The sequence below is a fragment of the Amblyomma maculatum genome, chromosome 1 (genome assembly GCF_055883805.1).
Source record: "Amblyomma maculatum isolate TAMU_Amacu chromosome 1, ASM5588380v1, whole genome shotgun sequence".
Classification (NCBI taxonomy): Eukaryota; Metazoa; Arthropoda; class Arachnida; order Ixodida; family Ixodidae; genus Amblyomma; species Amblyomma maculatum.
In genome coordinates this window covers 142586044-142601147 of record NC_139344.1, presented here as the reverse complement: position 1 = coordinate 142601147, position 15104 = coordinate 142586044, and the positions used below count along the sequence as shown (strand labels likewise).

The 15104-nt window shown below is 43.4% G+C and overlaps 1 protein-coding gene across 2 annotated transcripts in view; it reads right to left on the bottom strand.

The window, feature by feature from the left end:
• The window catches only part of LOC146204203 (uncharacterized), a 297879-nt gene that overhangs the window by 32877 nt on the left and 249898 nt on the right, over nucleotides 1-15104 (bottom strand). The window lies entirely within an intron of this gene.

Sequence of the window (15104 nt, the reverse complement as noted above, 5' to 3'; positions counted from 1 at the left end):
CTGTTACGTCCATGCGAAAGCGTTTCCGCTGTGTCTCAATGCGCTGTGCCCGACGCAACTCCTCTTCACACATGATAGAGAGACCATAGCTGCACCGCGCGACTGCTGACGTCAGTCGGATGGATGGATAGATGAATGGAATATAGGAGCGTCCCCTTTGAAATGGGGTGGTAGCAGTAGCTATCATGCGCATCTTTCTCCCTATATCTTAATTATTGATTTAGTCTAACCATCAGTCTATTAAACTTTTGTTTCTACATTACTAACATTATGTCACTTCTCTGCTTTTAAGCCACCAATCTTCCAGTCGTTTTTTGCTAGTTTCCACCGCCGGTTTATTCACCCGGCCACTGGTATCTCTAAACCCCAGAGCTTCAGGACAGGAACAGTGATTGAGCCTGCAACAACTTCTGGATAGATACCATTACATTCGAGTATAATATGGTCAATTGTTTCACTGGAGTTACGACATACAGCACATGCGTCATCTCCATTGTTAAATTTCTTTTTGTAGCTGCGTGTTCTAAGGCACCCTGATCTAGCTTCAAAAAGTAGGGCACTGCCTCTTGAGTTATCAAAGAAATCTTCCTTCCTGATCTGCATTTTCCACTTTCGGTATAATTCCACACTCTGTTTCTTTTCCATCGAATGTATCCAATTTTTGCCTTCTGTGTTTTTCACCTGTTGCTTAATGCTCTTTATTTCTCCGTCCTTGTGACTAGCATACTTACTAGTTAGTTTCCTATTTCTTTTCCTCCATTGTGGGTCAACGCTTTTTAAGTCGGCAGTCTGGCTACGGGCGACACCCAGTGGCAGACACTGGCACTCGTAGGTCAAAGATTAAAAAAAAAAAGAAAAAAAAAACAGCCTATAGAGGTTAAAGGTTAGACCCACCGTGGTGGATAGTGTCCACCCGGATTACCCTGGGCGGGAGGGGGTGGACTGTGCTATACAGGCTATACACGACTTGGCTATGGGTAGACTTGTTATACTAAGTATCACCAGGGACAACATGAACGTCACGCGTCGCTCAATGTTCGTGATTGGGTTTGACCATGTTAAGCAGTGCTTTCACGCCGAAAATTCCCTAGCGCGGGACATCATGCAAGGATGCAGTGAGGGGCGCCGGCACGCAACCAGGGTTTAGCGCCTTTCATTTCAGCGCTCGTTCTCTACAGCAAGGTTGCATAGTATAGCATACAGATGCAACACGGAGCTGTATTAGCTTTACGCATGCCACTGCAAGAAAAACGTTTAACCAGCTGATGCGTGTTCACGATTACGCGTACATTTCGCGACGACAGCCATAAAACAAAGTTGTGCACAAAGTACCTTAATTGTTGCCCGCCTACACCGCACAGGAACCATATCAAGAGCGTAGAAATCGCAGCGGCCACACCAGAGTACACGAAAAGTGTCGTTTGCGATCATACTTACTCTTTGGGTAGTCAGAAGTCCCTCCATAAAAGACAGCAGAGAGCGCCGTTTCATTACCAATGCGCGTTGGCAATGATTTGAATCAGGTGTGGTATGACATAAAATGCATTAAAGCTCTGTTTCCGCTCACGTTTCCGCTCATGTCGTTTGCGGTCATACTTACGTTGTTTCGAGCGTCCCTCGAAGTTTACGCGTACGCTCACAACAGCACGCAACTCACTGAACGCCACAAGCTGGAGTCATCGTCGCCGACGTATACATGGGTAAGCGCGATTGGCAGTTTGTTGTGCAGCCCGCGGCGGCCGTCAATAACGGCACGCAAATTTTTTCGCACCCATAGAGCTTTCCTTTACCCTAGGCGTGCGAGGCTACGACAATCGCGTGCGGCGAGCGTCTGCATTCCGCTGGGGCTAGGGTATGGAGTGCATGTGCGTTGGATGTGGGAAAGGGAAGAGGGGGAACATGCACCTTACCTGCGGAAGTGCAGGCCATGCCATGTACATCGGCCGACTGCAGCGGCCTGCCCTTCAGCGGGCTGGTTCCGGTTTCTGGCCGCGTTTCCGGCCGGTCATTCGAAGTGGCCCCTTTGATTGATCCAAGAACTTCATTGCAAATGCGTCACAGAAATGACGCTTTGATGGCTACGTTTCTCAGCAACGCAGCCACCTTTCCGCGCAGAATAAACGCCCTTACTCTTTTTTGAATGATAATCAATAAATCTTGCTTAGTTTGATATTTCGCTTTAGTATCCCTTTAAACGAATTGCGAACACATAATTGAGTTTCAACTTCACTAGATCACTTTGCCTACGCTTTTTCTAATAGCAAACAATGACAAAAATGTGTACTTTGTATGAAAGAGCCTAAAGCCAAGGAAAGCATTTATGAATATCTTTTTTTATTGCGTTGTGGGAATCTGAGCTCGGATACGATATTGCACAACTAAAAGCTTTTGCTGAGCCAAGTTTTCTCTTGCAATCCGTCCTCTTTCGTTCAACGAATTGTGCCAGCTGTCTTAAGAAAACGTTTTATCGTCGTGGACCCAAGTTCACTAATAGACAAAAGATGTTATCCGGTGCAGGAATAGGGCTAACGGCCAGCCGAAAGAACGCGCGTTAGCCATGAACGTTAATGAAGTACCCGAATAAAGCGACTTTCATTATTTCTTGTCTATGAGTTTGGAGAAACTCTTGCACATGCATGGGTTACGGCTATCTTTATGGGAAAAACATGGCATAACTGTCTTGCTAACGTGCGGACTTCGGGAACCAGTGCTTACAGAATTGGCCGGATATTTAACAGAACGTTGACTCGTAGTATGCCTGCAGTGACCCCGACCTTAATTAATGGCCGATTTTACTGCCGAAGGTTTCCCCAGCCAAAAAATGAAATGCAGAAATCACCTCACGGGAGGCGCTGCAACTCATGAGTGAATATTATGCCTCGTCATAGCCTTCTAATTATTACCGCCTGTAAAGATGGCAGCGATTATTGCTAACACTATAAGCTCCGTTAATAGCTTTGTCTCACGGCGTAATCTCTCCATATTGAGTCAAACAGGCAGCTTGTAACCGCAAAGTTCAATGTCCCGCACAGTAAAGGGGCATAAATGGGTTACATCCAAGCAAGATCTCCCATTCAGCCCGAGTATGCGCGCCTAAATTAGACTCCGCATGAGAGTGGCTGGCTATCAGTGGGAAAAGGCTGGGTATTGCGCCATGCAATCACACTACTATAAGCATGCTGCATCCGACATTCAAAAAAGATCGATGTACTCTGAATGTGCAAATTATGTTGGAAATACTGACAAACTGTGGCACCGGCTGCCCAACAAAGCTGCTGCTTTCAGGAATAACCGCTGTCTATCCGGGGCTGGATATAGAGAATGAACAACTGGAACAAAAAATAAAAAGTTTAAAGATGTCTACGCCACTCAATAACTAACACGCTCTTTTAATAGGGGCCTTTGACACTTTACTAGTATGGTGCAGTCTCCATCTTTGACATTTCCACTCGCGACCCCTGGAACACTGAAAAGATGAAGGCAGGCTTGAGACAGCAGGCGCAATGCTTGAAATTGTGGATCCTTCTTGTGAAATTGCTACGTACCTTGTAGCCACTTACTTGACTGTGCAAAGAATAATTAATGTATTATGAATATTTTTGTTCACCTACTGTTCTCTTTTCTCATAACAGAATGTCATAAAATGGCGATATTCGACTTCTAACAGCGCACCATATGCCGCCCTCACGCACCGCAAGGAGCCGAATATTAAGAATCAGAATGAGTTTTTTCAACGCGCAATGAGTGCTTACACATATTTGATAAATACAGAAATATTGAACATGATACAAGAATAAGATATGTGAGGGGCACAGGAAGTAACTAGTGTGTTTTTAAATGCTTTTAGAGCACAGCCATGATGAATAAAAAATAATAAGCTGCACCTTCTATTAACGATAGAAGGGTGAAGTTTCAGAGCAGAGGATAATTGGTCGCACCAGCAAGCAGCAGGAGTCAGGATAGCTTGCCTACTTTACTTTTGGACGTACTGGTAAGTTCTGTGCTCCGCAGAATCCTGGCGTTCGAAATTGCACTGATTGTAACAATGCGCACAGTAACTTTGGCGTATTCTATCGTATATCCTCTCAAGAGGAAAGTATACAACAGTTGCGTCATACCTGTACTCACCTATGGGGCTGAAACGTGGAGGCTAACCAAGAGGGTTCTACTTAAGCTAAGGACAACACAGAGGGCTACGGAACGAAAAATGGTGAGCGTAACGTTAGGAGATAGGAAGCGCGGAGAGTGGGCCAGAGAAATAACTCGAGTTAATGACATTCGATTGGAATCAAGAACAAATGGGCGTGGGTAGGGCATGTAGTGAGAGACACAGAGAGAGAAACAACTTTATTTGCCCCAGATGTTGTGAATTAGAGCAGGTGGGTCCTATGTGGCCCCCAGGTGGGAGCGACATCCTGGGCCCACGAAAGAAGTGCAAGTTAAGTGTTCTTGTCTAGCTTGGCAAGGGGTTGGTGCCAGCTTTCCGCAGAGGGAGCTGGCAGGAGAGCCCTTGACGGCGGGTTATTTTCGCCTCCCCAGAGGATGTGCGCCTGAGTGGCGGGTTCTCCGCTGTTTCAATTCGGAAATGCGGGGTCGTATTCCCCGTTAGTAATTAGTTATAGCCTAGAGTGACTAAGAATTGATTGTGTCTGTAATCTGCGGAGCAGGGTGGTTGAGCTAGGTCGAGGTCGGGGTAGGGAGGCGGGAAAAAGCGTCTCGTCTCACTGTGAAAATTGGCAATTTCGGCGAAAGTCTGGGGGGCTTCAGCGAGTGCGTCTGGATGCGTGAGACCGACTGCCCGGATTGTTAATGCTCGGGCAAGTTAGTCGGCCCCATCGCTTCCAGAGTTGCCCGCGTAGGCGGGTACCCAGACTAGGTTAATTTTGTGGTCGGGAGTGCAGCCGCGCAGGATGCGTGCAGCAGGAAGGCAGATGTAGCCTGCCGAGGAATTTAGAATTGCGCTTTTTGAGTCACTGAAGACTGCACGCGTACGCGGGTCAGCGATGGCCAGCGCTATCGCTGTTTCTTCCGCTGCGGTGGGGAAGGAGGCGCGCACCGTGGCGGCGGAGATAAGGATAGATGGCGGTGTGGTAGCACAGGCCACATAGTGCATAGAGAGGTTAACCGATGGTCACTTAGGGTAACAAGAAAAGCGCAGCAGGGGGGCGGCAGAAAGTTAGGTGGGCGGATGAGGTTAAGTAGTTCGCTGGGGTCAAGTGGATGCAACTAGCACAGGACAGGAATAATTGGAGGAATATGGGGAAGGCCTTCGCCTTGCAGTGGGTATAGCCCGGCTGATTATTATTATTATTATTATTATTATTATTATTATTATTATTATTATTATTATTATTATTATTATTATTATTATTATTATTATTATTATTATTATTATTATTATTATTATTATTATTATTATTATTATTATATCTTCTTGACGGGCCGCCTAGTGTCAGCTGTAAGCGTTCCTAATATAATTCTGTATGCGCCCTAAATATTGAAATCCTAAATACATACTGACAGGTTTCTAAACAGAGCCAAGGATAAACGCCATAAATGCTGCTCTATGAGAATGCAGCATGCTGCGGATAGGAAATGCTTGTGTAGTCATAGCACGCAATCAGCCGTAATCGAGCAGTGCTCACAGACGACGTAGACCAAATTTCAGGAGCAAAACTTAATTCCTGAATGCTCCCGCCCCAATCAATGCCTGAAAAATAATGCGCTCAAGGGAAGAAGGAAAAAAAAAATGGTGATGTCACGCCGAAGTCAAACGTACAAAACCGCAAATTTTGAGATCATAGCTAGAACAACTTATCCCTGCGGCCACCACATAACTGAGAATGTGTAACGGTGAAAGCATAGCTATAGTGAAAATATGCCACGCATTGAAAGCAATGTTAGCTATTTAGATACGTTTCATTGAAGTGGAACGAAAGTGCAGCATGACAGCCTCTCCAGGGATGCTGCAGTTGAAGCGAGCAAATACCGGACTGGACATGCAAGATGTAGACGGCGGTTCAAGTGCCGACATAGCCACCATGAAAGACAAAAACTCTGAATAAGCGAAAAAAAAAAAAAAAAAAGAACCCCGAGAGATGAAACGACGAAACCATCGCGTAAGCCAGTGAAAATATGAAGGACGGTGACAACGAAGAGAGGGACTGGGCCAAGAACTTCGCAAGCTGAAGACGATACGCAACAAGTTTTCTCCCTCCGTGAAGATAAAGAGCGTGTTTCAAGGGGCGATTCAGAATCAGATATCTTGACTTTTGACAGGACAGCGGAAACATCTTGCCTCTTGGCGGAATCGCAGAGTGGCTTCAGTGCCTGGTTGCCTCATGCCTCAGCCTCACGGTTGTCCCATGAAATCCCCCTTAAGCATTGATAGATGCAGCTCACCCTGCAAAACGTAAGCACCTCAATTTTTGGAGAGAAAATAGAGGCGAGGTTGATTAAAGCTTTTAGGGGGCAGCCTTCGCGCCTTCGAAGTGAAATTAACCTGCGCTACTATTGTGCTTAGCCAGCCTAAAATCTTGTCATTTTGCTGTGTCGCGCTCCCGTTTTATTTGTTGCTGATACTGCGTAGAATTGTCTGCAGTGATTTAAATCTTTAAAATGTTTTTTTTTTTTTTCCCCGAAACACCTTCGAGAAAAGCTATGCAGCAGTTTGGAATGAATAAACAACTATTGAAGCGAATCTGGGGCTAATGAGACGTTTTATTATCGCTGTCTTCTGCAGATTTTTGGCTCCATAATCTTTAAAAGCCGTCTTCAATTTTGGTTACATCGTCAGCACGACTGGAGTTAAGTGATAGCAGTGGCTCGATTTAATAAAGGCGTCTATAGCAATGCATCTTCAACTTAGACAACATGAGGAATACAAATGTCCGTGCGAATCCAAAATGAACGTCAGAGAGAATTTATTGATCATACTCATAGGGGCTACTGAGGCCGCGGAGTACGGTGTTGCCGAAAGGGCGACTGACGAGAATGAAGGATGCGCTATTACCACCAAGTCTAACTAGACCGAACTGCTGCGCTATACAGCACTGGATCGCATGGAGATCAGATGTCGTAAGTCCGCATTGAGACACTGGCATGTGTAAAACTCACAGCTGCCATCTCTCTGAGCGGAGCAGTTATTTATGTTCAGATTTAGTTGCTGATATACTTCGTAAAGTACTATATGTCCTAGCAGAATTGTTTTACACTGCGACGCTTTGAACTGTAGCGCACGTGTCTTGCTTTGGGAGAACTAAAAAGGCACCCATTAAGTACGTCTTTGTGGACGTCTCTGCAGTAACTACCTATTTTCTTGGTTTTTGTCTACACGTACAGCGTTACTGGTTCATTTTCTGTCACTCTTGTTTTGCTTCCCTGTCTGCCTTCAGCTCCTGAGAGCGAACCGCTTTTTAAGCGCGCTGCACTTAGTCGCACCAGCAAGCACCCATTCATTATCTATTCAAGCCCATTATAAGTCCATCTGACCGCGGTGGAATTTCTTAACTCAGCTGGAAAGTTTTGCCTTGTACTCTGAGCTAGACGAGCACTTTCAAAGTGTCGCAATAATGAGTTTTAAATTAGGAAAGTTTTGCTTCCAAAACGCACTAGGTCTACTAACGACAAGACCGCAGTCGCGAGTGGTCTCCTTGGTGAGCATCCTACTGGCAAAATATGAGCGGCCCTGCTAGATGGGCCGACAAGCGTAAGCCGAAGCGTCATCCGGTATCTGGACCCGAAAGAGGTGATGGGGCCGTTGTGAGTCGCACGCTTTGTCAGCTTTGGACTTAAATCGCCGCGCAAGCTGCGATATCGTTTCGAGGCCAGCTTTACTCGCATTTTCACGCATGTTTTTGTGCGTAGCTTGCGCGTAGTTTTTTGCGGATGCTTTAATGAGATAAGGACAATAATTTGTAAACGTACACCACGCGACTATCTTATTCGATCTTATTTAGCCGTTTGAAGTTTCACGGGATAAATTTCATCGAGGAGGGCTATATTTTTTATCATTTACTGACCTGCACTGGCATCAAAAGCCTCATATTTTGTCCACATGCTACAATTATTCCGCCGTTTTCACTGACCTGCCTCGTAATCGCTCCATTCTCTGGCCAACCGAACAGCTTCTCCGTGCCCAGCATATTCTGATTAATTAGTTCAACCTCATCGCGTTTTATATTTGCATCCACGTGAGTATATTGTTACAACATAGTTCCTAAGAAATATTACGCTTCTTCAACCAATACAGAAATTATTACAGCGTTTTAAATCTGAGTATTTTTGTGCTGCTTATATGGTTATCAGAAATTTACTTTTTGTTGCCAAACATTATCAACGGAGAGCCTGTAAGAATCTTCTAATATAGTGCTTGTACTGCCGCAGCATGATCTGCTCTTTAATCGCGGCAAATTCCACGCAGGAGAGTACAGGCGTGCGGTTAGCCTTTTAAAGATAACAAAAAATGAGTTAAATATCAGCAACGCGCCAACGTCTCCATTACTGTTTCCTTTTTTCTGTTTTGATAGAGCGTTATCTCAGTGAACATCAGAATATTTTATGCTCACTATGAAATGCATGCAGTTAGCGTTACCATACGCATAGTTGACTATATAACTAACAGGACTACAGTGTTCAAACACCTTCTGAACAATACGAGCGTGCCAAGGAATACCATGGTATATAACTCCTGCGCTGCACCGAACAAGGCTATAGCTCGTCTGAAACTTTCCCCGCCTTCTTGCCGCGAAACCTGCCTGTTGACAGAAACCACTGCGACGGCCACCGCGTTCGCAGCCTTGCTTACGGAGTACCACGACGCGTCGCTGAAACGGTGTCATCTTCCTGTGACACTGCCACAGGACAGAACGGAATGGAAGCCACGGAAAAACAACGGGCTCTGCGTTCGACATTGTCTCCTTGTCACAGTTGTCAAAGAGAGTAGTTTCGTTGCCTTGGTATCTTCTTAGGTAGTTCGTAGATTGGCTATAGGTGTCTCAACCGCTGTCACTGTCGCAGTCTGTGAGCGACTCACCCTGTCCGTAAGCATCGGTCGCTTACAAAGGACAGGGTATTACTGTTTTAATCTCATCCGATGCAAAACTTTTGGCTCTGTTGGGTGTCACTCGGCAATCGCCGAAAGTAGGCTTAATCAGCAATACCACTTATTTTCATGTCGCAGCTGCTTTGTTATAAATGCTCTACTTGCATGAAACGAAAAAAGAAAAACTAACGAACGCCGTTGATGGCGCTTGCTTTCTTTCTTTCTTTCTTTCTTTCTTTCTTTCTTTCTTTCTTTCTTTCTTTCTTTCTTTCTTTCTTTCTTTCTTTCTTTCTTTCTTTCTTTCTTTCTTTCTTTCTTTCTTTCTTTCTTTCTTTCTTTCTTTCTTTCTTTCTTTCTTTCTTTCTTTCTTTCTTTCTTTCTTTCTTTCTTTCTTTCTTTCTTTCTTTCTTTCTTTCTTTCTTTCTCCAGAGCTAGTGACGACCATCCTAGGACGCAGAGGTTCACTGCAGGCATAGAGTTGAAGAGAAACCCCCGTGGAAATACTTGAAAAACTGTCCGCCGAGACTCACTGCCGGAAATGTTTGGCTTCGGCGAGATTGAAAGGATATTGATTCGAGCGCCTATGTGGGGAGTGAGCTGGCTCAGCCGCTTCTTCAGCGGTCATTGCTCTCCACGTTTTAAAAGCAGGGCATTGGAAGCTGCGTCGGTTTCTGCAAACTTAAAAGTATCATTTTCTATCCTTTTCCTGCAAAATATTCTTTTCTGCAAAATATCATTCCACGTCATGCACAGCAACTGTGCAGAAACAAGAACAAAAATACATTGAGTTAAGCGAGGGAATCAATACCCACCGAAAAAAAAAAAAATGTTCTTAGAGTAAAAAAGAAGAAGCGAATGAAAGAACAAGTATGGGTAAACATCCTAGCACATAAATCAAATAAGTAAGCTAAAGAAAGTGCAAATAAGCTACCAGCTAATCGCATAAATTACACCCACTCTGCAAGGACAAACTGCATGGTTTATGATCACAGCATGAAATTTATTTATTTATTTATTTATTTATTTATTTATTTATTTATTTATTTATTTATTTATTTATTTATTTATTTATTTATTTATTTATTTATTTATTTATTTATTTATTTATTTATTTATTTATTTATTTATTTATTTATTTATTTATTTATTTATTTATTTATTTATTTATTTATTTATTTATTTATTTATTTATTTATTTATTTATTTATTTATTTATTTATTTATTTATTTATTTATTTATTTATTTATTTATTTATTTATTTATTTATTTATTTATTTATTTATTTATTTATTTATTTATTTATTTATTTATTTATTTATTTATTTATTTATTTATTTATTTATTTATTTATTTATTTATTTATTTATTTATTTATTTATTTATTTATTTACAAAACCACAAAGACCCCAGGAGTGCGGGGTTTTACATGAGGGGTAGGCTTGACAGTATTGTTGCGATTAACAAAAAAAGTTTTCAATGGCGGTTCTGAAATGGCTTGGGTTAGAGTGAGCGACGATGTGAACGGGAAGATCGTTCCAGTCGATGGCTGTCCTGGGCGAGTACGAAGGAAACGGCTCATGTTACGCACGGCAACCAACGATACCTCATCGCAGCCTTGAACAGGCCGAGGAGACAGGGAACGCTTCCTACGAACCTGGTGGGCAATGGAAACAAATACATAATGAACCTTTTGACCCTGCTCAATGTGTTTAGTCTTGATTAGGGCTTCAACAATACTCTGAGGTGCTTTTAAAGTCCGCTTCTGGTGGCAAGCCGCTTCACCAACATTGGCGTAGCTGACGCAGTTGGTACGAATTCGTGTCATTTCATTTTAACATTGTATTATCATCACTGCGATGAAAGGGGGAAATAAAATGGCATGCAAGGAAAGCGCTCTCTTTCTCTCGACGGGCTAATTGCGAGAAACAAGGCCGGGGGAATGAATTACTAGGGCTGCTAATTCAGCCAGAAACAATACGCGCGCACTGCTTCATCGCATCAGGAAACGAGACATTAGCCAAAGTGCGTGGAAACTAGATCTGCGGACAATGCGCAGAAGACCATAATAAGCAAAAAAGCAAAACCCAGAGCTTAGGACAATTACTGCGGTGCGCGGTACCCATGTTATCTTTTATTTTTACTCCCACTTAAATCTCGAACAGCTGCGTCTGCGAAAAACAAAACTGAAGAGTACGAAATGTAGAAATGCGTAGAAAAGCGGGAAATAGAGAGATGAGCGATTAAAAGGGCTTTTGTACGTGTTGCACAGAAACTGGGTGAATAACTAAGCGCATAAATCGAATTGAATTAATTTGCATCTTACTGGACAAATGAACGCGTATTTAAAATAGTTCGTCCACTTCATCCATGCCAGAGGTTCTATGAAACGAGAAAGTTTTGTTCACCTTCCCATTGTTCAAAACTCATTATATCAATCCAAATCGGATTTGCTGAATATGCTGGACAACTGCGATGGTCATGACTTCTTTGTATCAGCTATTCGCCACAGAAGAACAAAATTACACTCGCCGTGGCAAAAGCAGTACCGTAAGGCTTTGTGCAATGAATTTTGATAATTAGTCGGCGTCCGGTCTGGATTCCTGTGAACTACGTGTGGTAGCTGGGCGCGTGTGCTTTGCATACAGAGGGCATATTTACCTTCTCTTTACAGTTAGCTATACGTTGGGAATGCCGCAGAGGTCTTCCCGCCTCCATCGCCTTCCCTTTATCTTTCTAGCTTTCCGACAAATAGAGGAGTCTCTAGAAGTAGTGTATGAAGACAAACTCAGGCTTCCAGAGCAAGCTCGTTATGACGAATAGCAACTTGGAGAAGTTAGGAAAAGCTTGCACTGGCTTAAGTGGTTTGTAATAGTGTTGGTCTCATTTCCTTCATTTGCCAGTACGCCTAGTGCGCTCTCATATTTGGCCTATATGTGGCCGAGATGCATGGCTCTGTTCTTAAGAGCAAAACTACTACTCCAGTGGAAGAGACAACTTGCTCGTCGACCGAGATAGGGAACGCTCGCTTTCGTCGGGGACGTATCGAAAGGGTTAGATTTCGTTTTTAGTTATAGAGATGCTTTTATTGCTTAAATCAGGAGCGCCTCTGTTCTTCGTTGAAGGAGCGTTGGGTAGACTCTAAGAAGATGTGATTTCGTTAAGAGCACAAAACATCCCGATATGCGCAGCCGTCTTAGACGACGAGCCTTAGTTCAGGGCGCAATCAGCTGAGGTAACAATGGGACTACAAGCGCTCACTAACGTCTCCCAAACTGAGTGCGATGCTACGGTTCAGCCACTCACTATCCTTGATTACATCCCGAGCACAGCGTGAAAAACGACGACTTTACCGGCTACCGATACGAAGCAGTGCCGTAATTCCGTTATCTCAAAGGTAAGGTCCCGCATCTTCTTTTTCCTCACTGGTTGTCTCTCAGCAAGTTGAACGGGTGCCTCTGAACGCAACCTAAAGGTAACATGCACTTACTGAAGGCAGGAAATGATTACGATGAAGGTAATTTCATAGGGCAACCATTGCCATATCACCTCCTGGCTCTGTTCACGGCTGGGTTTACGGCTATTAAAGATCAAAGACATCACATAATACAGCCTAAAGGGGAACACACCCCAGGAAAGATGTTAGTAATTTATTTGAATGCTGTGAAGTTAAAAAATATAAAAACAAAAATTCGCTCAGGGGATTCCAACGCGTGTTCTGAGTTATACGATACGTAGTATTAATCCATTGCGCGACAGAAGCTTCTTTTTTTCTTTATTGCCGGTCAACGAAGCACATACAGGCACCACAAAAGCGACGAAAATGGCGGACTGTAAATATTGTCTCATGTTTGTTTCGACAATATTTCCGCAGTTTGTCGCCAGGTGACACCGCTCAGAGGGTCCTACCGTTGAGAGAACGGAATCACTCGGCGAAGTGGTGTAACTCAGTACTGAGTGCAATCTGCTTGCCTGGGTTCCAAACCCACCGACAGCGAGCTGCTGCATGAAGGAAATTTCATAGCCTCCTCGACGAAATCCAAGGATGTAAGTACTAATGCTTCTGAATTTAAAGTGTGGCCTGTAACTCCGCATATATCCATGCCTTTTTCCAAATCTCGTAGGTACCACAAAATGCAAACACCTAAAATTTGCTTTGAAATTTCCCATTTGGGTGTATTGTAATCATACCGGGAGCTTTTGTAAAAATGTCTAAGGATATTACGGAATTTGTTTACCCCGATGTCAGTTCTGCTGCTATTTTTGTGCCGACGCTCAAAAGCAGTGCCTGAATTTTAAAAATGCAGTTCCTGGTTAAATGCACCCATTATTATAACTTTTTTTGTAACCTTTGGCTCACGTTACGCAGTACACCCTGTCTATCTTTTTTTTTTTTTTTTTTTTTTTTTTTTTTTTTTTTTTGCAGGGAAACAAAACGCTGCGCCAAGTTTGGGACCATAAGGGTACTTGTTTAAAACAACTGCATAGAAATCATGCGGCAAAAAGCGAGCACAATAAAGGACTGTCTATTTGGTTAAGCGTAATTAAAAAATTACTGGCGCGTACATGACAGTCACCTCTGACCTACACTATAGCTGAAAAGGAACAGACGCTCAGCGAGTAATCGTAATGATAATTTGCTTATTTGTCAAGCTATAGAGGAGCATGCTCGAATTACAGGAGTTTACATCATGAATAATGCCACGAATCTGCTCACAAGACAAGATAAAAAGTCTGTACCAACCCTACAAAAATCTCCAATAAAGCGCGTGACTCGGCGTGACCATCGTCGGCAGTGCCGTTCAGCCAACCCAATTTCAAAACCAAGCGGGCGAAGCCAGACGCGAGCCACGCCTTCTTTCTGACGTAAGAGACCGATCTGTTAATGACATGCTTGCGATTTCGTGTCGTAAGGGGTGGGAGCTGAGTACGCATCGGACTTCGCTGCCAGCAGGCTAAAACGAAAGGTCATCTGTCCTGTCCAGACCTTCCCTTCCTCTCGACGTGCCATGTAAGCGGCGAATGTGTTTTACGCCCCCAACTGAACCCATTAAACCAACTTTTGCTTTCTTGTTTTAGTGAAAAGAATATCAGACCTATGTTGAATTGTATTTTTTCGCTTTTCTTGACTGCCTATAAAGAGACAAAATAAAAAACGCAATCGGTGCTGAAACCTTGTTCTTACTTTCCGTTGTTCTTTGATCTCTAGGACCCCATTCCTTTAACGTTGTGTAAAACAGCACGCATCGAGAGTATCTCTCTCAGGACGGAAGTTGAACCATTTTGCTCAAAGACATTACTATCGCTTGAAATCAGCTATTTGTCACATCTGGCTAGCGTTCGCACGGAGGTCAGGTCACAAGCTGGAGACAATGAACCCATATGCTCTCCTGTAAAGAGTGCTTTGCCACGCGTAGAGTTGAAGTGCAGAAAAGCGAAATCTACGGAGAAAGAAAATTGGGCTATGGAACGAGGCTTCGCCTATCGTGGCCGACAGAAGACATTCGGACGCGCACTTTATGGTCACACGCAGTGAAGATGCCGAGCTTCAGTCGTTTACATGCCTCACACGCGATCGCTGAGCCCTAACGACGGCGCGCAGAAACATGTGCGCGCATGTGCGCATGTGTTGGTGGAAAAAACGATGACCGGCAAACGCGTAAGCACGCCAAGGTAGAACCATAACGGTTTGATAATAGAGCTCCAGAAGGACGTAGGCTGCGCCTGCATCAAATTTAACAGACTAAATGCACAGGTACGGCTTGTTATTTGTTACTGTCTTCCGATGACAGACATCTATGCAAGCAGATAACATTTTGGAGCCTTTTTTTTATTTTCCCCGCCAACAAAACAGCAAACATTAAAGCTACATAAAATGTACCAGCAATTAATTATTCCACTAGGTGCGTGCTTGAAAAAAAAAAAGACATGATCAAATATGCGGGTTTTCATCAAGTTATTAGAACTTCAAAGAATCGAAGGAAAAAAGAACGAAATCGTCTCAAGTTATACTAAATTTATTTGTGAAAAAAGAATAACAATGGCCGTGCAATTCTTTTTGAC